Source organism: Mastigoproctus giganteus, chromosome 11, assembly GCF_048544385.1.
Source record: "Mastigoproctus giganteus isolate SK-2022 chromosome 11, ASM4854438v1, whole genome shotgun sequence".
Lineage (NCBI taxonomy): Eukaryota > Metazoa > Arthropoda > Arachnida > Uropygi > Thelyphonidae > Mastigoproctus > Mastigoproctus giganteus.
Window position 1 is genome coordinate 19,410,770 of NC_143585.1, and position 10,599 is coordinate 19,421,368.

General features: G+C 36.5%; 1 non-coding gene across 1 annotated transcript; it reads left to right on the forward strand.

Moving 5' to 3' along the window:
* Positions 1–9,831: 9,831 nt before the first annotated feature.
* TRNAR-UCG (transfer RNA arginine (anticodon UCG)) lies at positions 9,832–9,904 on the forward strand. Its single transcript has one exon. It is a non-coding gene; the product is annotated as a tRNA-Arg (tRNA).
* Positions 9,905–10,599: the final 695 nt, after the last annotated feature.

Here is a 10,599-nt window from a genome sequence, read left to right on the forward strand (position 1 = left end):
TTGGCTTGGTCACTCGCACGCAAGCAATATGTTAGAAAGGGAACCGGAGGGAGTTTTAAGTATCAGCAGTGATTATTCGAGTTTTAAGAATTTGCAGATAAATGAAACACTAGGTGTCAGTGATCACAGTGTACCGATGTGGGATTTACTTAAACAGGTAACTACCATCAGGGGTAAATGGAAGGGTGTTTTCTTCCGTAAAGATGTGTACCACGTCTCAGAGAGCTCTTACGTTCTACACAGTGGGACCAATTAATGATGTTAACAACACCAAATTCTACATGGGAAGCATTTAAGGAATTAGTCTTGGAAATTACTATACTTTTTTATTCCAACTAAGAAATACCTTTTAAGGTGTAGAAATAAGCATATGTCAGTGCTAGGGCTCCAAGCTGAACTAATCAGGCTCGTTGTAAAGAAGAAAAATGCATAAAAATTTATTTCTACTATAGGCTTCTAGTCTACAATAAACTGACGAAGGAGGTTAGGCAGTCGAAGGCTGATTACGAAAAATCTTTGTCGAAGGAATGCAAAGAAAAACAGCAAAGACTCCTTTAGTTATGTAAAGCTCTAGAAGGATAACTCAGATTGATCCAATTGATAATGATTGTTCAACTGTTGATAATCCTGTTCAAGTAGCTGGCAAACTGAATGAGTATTTTGCACCTACAGTCAAACATGAGGAATTCTGTGGAGAAGTGGAAGTCAGAATATTTATCCAACTCTAATAGAGAGATAAATGATGAGGTAAAAACTGAGGGAAGAGTGGAGGTGAAATTCATGAAATTGAACACAAGAAAGGGAACTGGGTTGTATGGGATCTATCCAGGTATATTAACTTAACGGAGGCAGCAAACCCTTAGCCAACCTTTAAAGAAGAAGGCCCCCACTGCTTCGAGAAGGGCAAATATGTGTTCCCAATTTACAAAGGGGATCAAAGGGTGACAGGAATAATAACAGACCTGTTAGCTTAACTTCCGTTCCAGGTAAAATAATGGAGTCACTGGATAAAGAAGCCTGCAGGATCATTTGAAGAGTTATAATTCGGACACAGCACGAGTTTGTTAACAGAAAGTCTTGTCTGTCAAATTTGATTGGGTATTATGACGTGGTCACAAAGGAACTGGATGAAAAAATATAATTTTGATATCATATAGTTTGATTTCAGGAAAGCGTTTAATACTGTTGCACATGGAAGACTGTTTGGAAATTTGAGCATTATGGCATTAAGGGAAAGTTGCTAACATGGAAAAATGATGAATTCGCGGGAGAATTCAGAGAGGAGTGGTAATCAATGAACACTGCACTTCGTGGACTAATGTTACTAGTGGAGAAGGCCAGGGTTCAGTGCTGAGCCCGTTGTTATTTTGTATATTAATCAGTTATATTGCGGAATATATATCAGGCTTAATGTCCAAGTTGGCAAGGTTGTTAAGGGTAACGAGGATATGCGACTGCAACAGGATCTAGAAAATTTGGGCAAATGGGCTAAGATGAGGCAACAGTAGTTTAACATTGGCAAATGCAAAGGACTGCATATGGGTAGCAATAACCGAAGAATACCATAACAACAGTGAACTATTGAACTCACAGTAGTAGAGAATGAAAATTTTCTTTGAGTAATTGTGCCATCCGATATGAAGTTTTCAGAGCAGTACAGACAGTTTCCCGGAGCTGCCCATGGGGTCTTATCAATGATGAAAAGGAATTTTTATGAAGGAATAAGTTACTGATTATCGCTCTATGTAAGCAAAATGCCAGACAACTCCTTGAGTACTACATCCAGATCCAGAGGCCTCGTTTAAAGAAGGATGTAGAGCTGCTGGAAAAGCAGAGAGAAATGCAACGATGTTGGTGAAGTGGATCAAAGGAGAGCTCTTACCAAGAAATGCTTAAATCCCGCAAAATTGCAAAATGAGGATACTAGACAGCTGCGAGGTGATCTGTTAGAGATGTTCATCTTTGTAATATCAGGTGCAAATTCCAAGCTAAAAAAATCCGTTCAGTTATTATCAATCCCTTAAACGGATTAGGAAATATATCCCTGTGAAATGAGCGAAGAGATTCATATATTTATACCGTTTCTTCAAAGTTCTACAGGATACTGCTCTACCGTATGTTTGAGACATTAATACTAATTTTATTTTTAGTGTTACACTGTGAGAAAATCACATTACAAAATCACATTTTAATGTGATTCATTACACCATAATTTTTCGAACTAATTTAATTTATAGTGTAATCCAACTGGAAGTTTTGCAATATTATTAAAAATATTTAAAATTAAATAATAATAAGTGGAATTTAAAAAAATAATAATAATTGATAATAGAAAAGAAAATAGACAACCTCTGCCTTACTCCCCAAATTCAAGTTATTCTCCAGCTGACATTTCAATTTCTCCCAACTGTCTCCCTCTGCAACCCAAGTTTGTAACTTTTTCCAGCAATTTATAACTCGCTGGCTAAAATAAAACTACCTGCAATCCACTCTAAACATCTCCCCACTTAAATTGAAATTATGGTCCTTGTTCTAGAATCATTTATAACCGTGAAAATGTCGTACTCATTCATTTTACTTTTGCGTTTTAGAGTCTTGACACATCAATCAAGACTCGGCTAATGTGCCTAGTTTCCAAGCTGTGAACCCACATTTCGAAGTCTTTCTTCATACGGAAGCCTTTTTGCCGATTTCATGAAGCGCGTTACCCATGTTTGGATCCTTTCAAGAAGCACAATATCTTTATTGACTTGCGAGCACTCTACCCGAGCCCAGTATTCCAAGTGTGGTCTAACAATAGCTTTATAGTATGTGGATTGTCAAGTCTTTATCTCTACTAGCAATTGCTCATTAAATCATCGAGAGTACACCATGAGCTCTCCTTTTGCAACCTGTCTACGATGGTCGGAGAATTTCATGTATGACCGTATCGTAACGCCCAAGTCCCTTTCCTCCACTAGTTCAATTCCGCCAAGTATATAAGTTACTTTGGGTTTACTGGTGCCCAGGTGTAATACCGTACATTTTCCTGGATTACAGCATAGCTGCTATTTTTCGGACCATCCTTCAAGTTTATCTAGGTCACCCTTTAGGAGTTCTGCTTGGCTGTGATCAATATCAAGTCTAATAATCTTTACATCTTGAAATTTAGACATTAGGCCCTCTATCCCTTCATCAAAGCCATCTATGAAAATCGAAAACAACACTGCTCCTAATAGCGCTCCTTGAGGAACCCCACTTCTTACATCAACCCAATCTGAGGAATAATTATTTATCACAACCCTCTGCCTGCTGCCCTGAAGGGATACAGCTATCCATCTAAGGGCTTTTCCAGTGATTCCAACCTGTACCAGATTATAAGGTTACTGCTCATATGGGACTCAGTCAAATCCTTTGCTTAAATCAAAATAAACAATATCGAAAGTATTCCCTAAATCCAGAGCTTGGGTGACAATGTCAAATAGCTAACTAGATTAGTTAAACATGATTTTTCCTTTACAAAAGCATGCTGGGTATCCTCCAGAATTCTATTTGTATCTATATGATAATGAATTTCAACTTTTATCATTGTGTCCATGATTTTCCCAAGTACTGAAGTTAGACTAAGAGGCGATAATTTCTCACTTCATTCTTAGAATCGCCCTTATGATTTGGAGACACATTGGCACTTTTCCAATCCACAGGAATCACTCCAAGTCCAGTGAAGCTCCCATAATTAGCCTCGATGGTTCAATAAACTGAGTTTCAGCCACCCTTAAGATTATGGGGTAAATACCATCAACCCCAGCAGATTTACTGTCCTGTAGGCTTCAATGTTTTTTCATTAAATAAACTTGAAATTTCAACATAATTAATTTCTTTTTATTTTCAACTTCACTTCTATAATTTCTCATTGACCTTAAGCGTTTTTCTTCTGTAAATATCAAGGAAAAAGTAACTATTACGTTCATCTGCAACTTCATTTGGGGTATCTAATACTTTTCCACATCCATTATATAAGGATCCGATTGGACCCTTATGTAATGGATATATATATATTAGTATTTTATTAATGGTTTATAAGCATTCAAGGCGTTTGTGGTTATTGTTTTAAAGGTACACCATTATTCAATTGTATTCGCTCTCTGTGAGATAACTACCCACTTAATAGAGGCCACGTAGTACCTTCGAAATTACAACCCATTCTTTTGTCTTTAAATTCTGATACTTCTTTCTTCAACGTCCACCGTAGAACCTCATGATCACTTCCTGTTACCTGTTTCTGTACTGTCAGCCATATTATTTGGAGAGTATTGTTTTCCCTAGTACTTTCCCTGACATGCGGATACAAATAGCAATCATCTAGTTGAATTAAAATATTTGTCCCCCATCTGGAGTTTCCCTCCAATTTGCTCCAATCAATTACTGACGAATCAAAATCACCCACAATAAGATTTTGATGCTTATTTATTCATCCATTTGCATGTAGAGGCTCGTCATAATCTTCACAATCACCTTGCCTGTAGATTCCTCGCACTCTCATTATACAATTGTTTCCAACGATTTCACGCCATACAGATTCTCTATTAGTATGCGAAATGTCTTAATCCGGGAAAGCTTTCGTCTCGCTGAGGCTGCTTTTAATAATAATCAATACGCTTTTTAACAGCCCTGTCCTTCCTCTATACATTATACATAATAAAGCGACACTTGTCATCTAACTTCTGGAGGCACCACATTTCTGTAAGTCCAATTATGTCAGTTTTACTTGTGCTAACCAGCAGTTGGAATTCACTTATTTTATTGACGACATTGCTGACATTACTGTACAAGCAATTAAGACTTAGTGTTCTTGTACAATTATCTAGCCTGACACACCCCTTAAAGTTATTTAAGATTCTTTCCCTGGCATTATCTCTGCGCTCATTTGAAGCTCTTCAGCCATCAGTACATCTCGCAAATAAGTTCTGATGCGGCAACAAAAAAAGAACTCTTGAAGTATGCGGTAGCTTTCTTAGGCAAAGAGAGTAAACAACGCATGCGCCTATAACAAATGACCAGTATTGTTGAAAACAGAGGGTTAACCGGAAGCCAATGTAAAAAACAATGAGTCCGATTGTAGAGTTCCTCTATATATAGGTGTCGACAGCTGAGATTACTTGCCATATTGGTCGAGGTCTGATGCCTTGGGTCATGGTGTGGAGTTATCTACCATCATAAAAAAGGCAAGGAATTCATTAACTGACGTGGTGGTGCCTCGTGAGAAGCAGTGGACAATTCAATCTGCGATCTCACATTCCGTGAAAACAGCTACGGTTAAGTTTCTTTTGGAACCTGCAACTGAGTGATGCTTTCCTTATAGAAAGACGTTTCGTGCTGTTTTTACTAGGTGGTAGAGTTAGTCGGTCTCTAGCGAGGTGTGGCATGGTTTTTCCTCCCGGAAACTCGGGTTTTTCTTCCAGCACAACAGACAAACCGACCATAGGACACACACGGATCAGTACCAGGAAAGAAGGCATTACTATTATTTTGGGTCAAAATCGTAGTCTTGTGTATTCTGTACCTGGCCTAACGCTGGGTTATTGAAGCAAAAAGAGGTAGCCTCAATATTGTGTTCAATGCAGAGTCTAATCTTTATTTAATTTAAAGGAAGCAAATCCCTTGCGGGCTGCTTCCCCGAAACATGAGAAATTGCAATTAAGCATTTATCCACCTTAAACGTTTAAACCTCAAAACGAGGATAAATTTTCTTGCTTCTATTCCTCACAATCGTTGGCTGGAAACGATTGTGAGAAGAATACACTGACAGATATCTAAAGTTATTTGTGATTAATTTATAAATATTTTAAAATTGTGTATTAAAACTTTATGTATATATCTAAAGATTAAATTTATTAAATAAAGATTAATGAAAGGTAAGCATTTAACAAGTTTTATGTTTTTTTAAAAGAATTTTTTTTTTTTTTTTTTTTTTTTATAACAGCAGCAAATTTTCAGCTATCATCACATCCGTGTATTATACGCGGATATGAAGATCATTTTTGACAAAACGTTCAAAATTTCTTCTTTTTTGACAACAATTGTGTTGGAATATTAATTAAAATTAAGCTTCATATTGGTTTATAGCCGTTTTTATATTAATTTTAATGAACACTTTGAGATCTGTATAATTCAAAGTAAATGTAGAATAGTGGTAAATGGGATTTATTAAGAATTATAAAAGTGGATTGGACAATTTTATTGTTCAAAACTGCAAAGACTCACATTCTTCTGTTTATAAATTGTTTTGAAACGTAAAGAATATATTACAATTTTTAAACAATTATTTAACTCTAGTTTCCTGAATTATTTTTAAAATGCATTTTAAATTTGACATGTTTTTTGACACGAACCAAAAAAAAAATGGATTAAAATGGAAGGTCCAACAGTTTCACCTTTATTTTTAAATAATTTTTAAAAATAATTATTATTTTGTTCTTTTTCTGATAGATTCTGTAAAAAGGATGGCGATTATTTGGCTGAAGTAAATCAAGCATAAAACAAAAAGTTCAATTTATTATGGCATAATGAAAAAAAGAAATTCTTATTTTGACTATTCCCAATATTACAATGTGCCCAAATATTAAGGATGCAAAGAATAATAAAACTAAACTATATTCAATTCTCAGAATTGAATATTACGCTTATTCTACTGAGAAATTTGAATTCGTCTCTTAAGGAGTACCTGTTATGTACAGAGAAACACATCCATCTTTTCAGTCACTCGATTTCAGTGAGTGGTTTCACTTTATTTGTCGGGCTCATTCCTCCCTAAATTAATTCTCCCATAATGGCCACAGAATAGTTATAAAATGTTCACCGCTAGTTCTTTTAATTTACGAATATAAATTTACCAACTTCTTTAATGCTGTGTAGCAGGACCTGACGATCATTATCCTTCCAATTGTGTACATATTAGACCCCATTGCTCAATTTTAAAGTTATGTCTGAAAGACAGATTATTTAATCAATCTATGCTGAAACACGAGGTATTTTCTGTCCGGAAAATTAAAAATACTTTGCCTCTTAAACACTTCAGCTTCATCTCTAGATCCTCTTTCTTCTTAATATTTCGGATACTCATCTATCAGATCCTTCTGGATGAATTCACAAACGTTCCCTATGGGGAGTCCCTACTGTTACCAAGCTTCTGAACCATCGATTCCGTCAAAAGGGCGCTTCATCAAAAGATTCAAATTGATATCTATTTCGACTTCGTTGCTGCCTTTGATTCCTCTACATTTTCTACAATTATTTCGTCTCTTAATCAAATTTATTCAATTCCAAGCGCAAATTCACAGCTAAGAAAGCCTGCTTGCAATAAGTAACAACTCCTCAAATAGATTAGGAAAATTATACCCTTAAAATGTGCTACAAAACTGATATATTTATACTAATTTTAATTTAATTTCTACTTGTAACTTTAATTGTAATTTAATATTTACTGATATACTCCAAGAAATTAAAATTAAAAAATACCATTTTAGTGTAATTCTTTACACCATATTTTTTTGAACTTATTTAATTTATTCTGTTATGCAACTGGATTATAGTATTAGTATTCGTAATAACACTAAGCTTATGCTGCACCAGCGAAAAGAAAAAAAAATACTAAATAACTAAAATAAAATAATAAGAAGAAAAAACTTTTAAAAATATATAAATAATAATCAATAAAAGAAAAGGAAATAGATAACCTATGCGTTTCCCCCCACATTTAGGTAATTATCCTGCTGACCTTTAAATTTCCCCAAATTGTCACCCTCTGCAACTCATGTAGGTAACTTAGTCCAGCAATTTATAACTCGATGACTAACAAAACTACCTGCAATCCAATCTAAACACCTCCTATCTTAATTTGAATTCATGGCCCCTTTTTCTACTAGAATCACTTCTAACCGTGAAAATTTCGTCATCATTCATTTTTACTTTTCCCTCTGATAGCCTTAAAATCTCAGTAAAGTCCCTCTAATGCGCCAAGTTTCCAAGCTCTGCAACCCACATATTCGAGGTCTCTCTTCATAACGACGCCCTTTTGCCGATCTCACCAGACAAGTTAACCGTCTTTGTACCCTTTCAACAAGCACAATGTCTTTCTTTAGGTGCGGTCTCCATTCTCGAACGCAGTATTCCAAATGTGTTCTAACAATATCTTTATATATTGAGATTATGACCTCCTTATCTCTACTAGCAAATATTGGATAAATCATTGATAGCACACCATGAGCCTTACTTACAACGTGTCTACAATGCTCGGAGAACTGCATGTTTTACTGTATCGAAACACCCAAGTCCCTTTCTTCCACTACTGACTTTAATTCAACTCCAACAAAGGTATGTTATTTTAGGGTTATTGGTCAGCAGAGGTAAAACTTACACCTTGCTGGATTAAAGCAGAACTGGTGTGTTTCTGATCATCCCTCAGGTTACTCTAGGTTCCTCTGTAGAAGCTCTTTTTGGCGATGATCATTAACTACCCTTCCAACTTTTTCGCCATTTGCAACTTTAGATATTGCACCCTCTATACGTTCATCGATGTCACTTATGAAAATCAAACATAGCGGTGGTCAGTGGTACCAATACTGATCATTGAAGAACCCAACCTGTTACATCATCCGAATCTGAGGAATAACCATTTATTACAACCCTCTGCCTCCTACCCTGCAGCAATTCAGGAATCCATCTAAGGATTTCCCTGTTATTTAGTACCCCATGAAGCAGTTTTCAAGACATCCAACTTGGAATCTTCCTGGTGGAGTATATTTTAATGGTATATACGCATGCAAGGCTTTTTTGATTAATATTTTAGCGGTACACCATAATTTTATTGTATTCACTCTCTGTTAGATATCTACCCAGTTACGAGAGGCCATATAGCATCTTAAGCCATCGTAATTTCCTTTCCTGAAATTATAACCCATTCCTTTGCCTTTAACTGCTGCTCTCTCTCTCTCTCTCTCTCTCTCTCTCTCTCTCTCTCTCTCTCTCTCTCTCTCTCTCTCTCTCTCATCCTCCACCGTAGAACTCTGTGAACACTTCCTGTTACTGGTTCCTGTACTGTCAGCCGTATTAGGTCATACGATTCATACCTGATGATGAGGTCTAGAGTATTCTTTTTGTTTGACATGTTGACAAATAGGAATCATCTAGTTGATTAAAATATTTGACCCACATGTGAAGTTTCCTTACCGTTTGCTCCAATCAGTTAGAGGCAAATTAAAATCACCACCCAGAAAACATTGATTCTTACTTGTTTATCCATTTGCATATAGAGTTTCTCATAATCTTCACAATCACCTGTAGATTACTCCCACTCTCATTATACCTTTGCTTCCAACTATCACACACCATACAGATTCTATATTAGTATGAGAAACGTCTGAATTAGGGAAAGCATTCGTCGGACTTAGGCTCCTTTGATAAGAACATGACACCACGACCCTGCCAAATGCCTTCCTGAATGCATTATACATACCGTACTGAAACTCATCATCCCTATCCCCAGGTGGCACCACGTTTCCTGAAGACCTATGTGTGCGTCATTTGTCCTAACCAGCAGTTCGAATTCACTAATTTTATTGACGACACTTTTGTCATTACTGTATAAACAAGTACGACTTAGTTATGTATCCTGACAAAACCCTTAAAGTTATTTTAGCTCGCTTCCCTGCCGTTATATACCGTCTAATTTTAAACATTTCTGCACTCGGAACGTCTTGCTAATATGTTCTATTGCCGTAATAAACAAGAACTCTTGCAGTATGTGCAGGAGTTCTTCGACCAATATTACAGATAAAGGCGGATCTCTACGTTGTCCGCGTGGCCTAATGGATAAGGCGTCTGACTTCGGATCAGAAGATTGCAGGTTCGAGTCCTGCCGCGGACGATAAGTTTGAAACTTTTACCCCCAGGGGCTCACATCTGGGCTTGGCACACCCAGGATTCTGAGCTGGATATCATCATTCTTCTCTTTCTTGGTGATTCCTTTCTATTCTCTCTCTCAGGGTAATAGGGAATTTTTTTTTTTTTTTTTTTTTGCCTGGTGCAGCATAAGCCTCAGGCTTCCTTGCACCATATGGCTAATAACAATAACAGTAATAATTATATTAACCTTTCCCCACATACAAAACAGTAATTTCCCTGAACCTTTACGGTATCCTCAATTATTTGTAGTCTTTACCACCGTACATGATTATAGAAAATATCTGCAATATACGACTTGTTTTTCTTGCGATGAAGGCTGAAAATAATACACTTAATTCAGTGGAAATATAGTTTGTTCCGTCTCCACAGGGCGTGGACGGTTACTGGGAGGTAGCCTTCCTGGTAATCGTTGCCTCCTGATAGCTAAGCGGACAGAAACTACTAAAGAACACACTCACTGATAGAAGTACATTCATTTCTGGCCGTTGTATAGAGTTTTGTATAACAACACAGAGAACCATGGCGGATAGGATCTAACGTTTAGGAGCCGCCTTACATAAAATACAACACATATTCTAGTACGAATGGAATCCTGTATTCCACACTCTACCTTAAAATCTCGCCCTTAGCCTAAACCATTGTTTCCCAATAAATGTG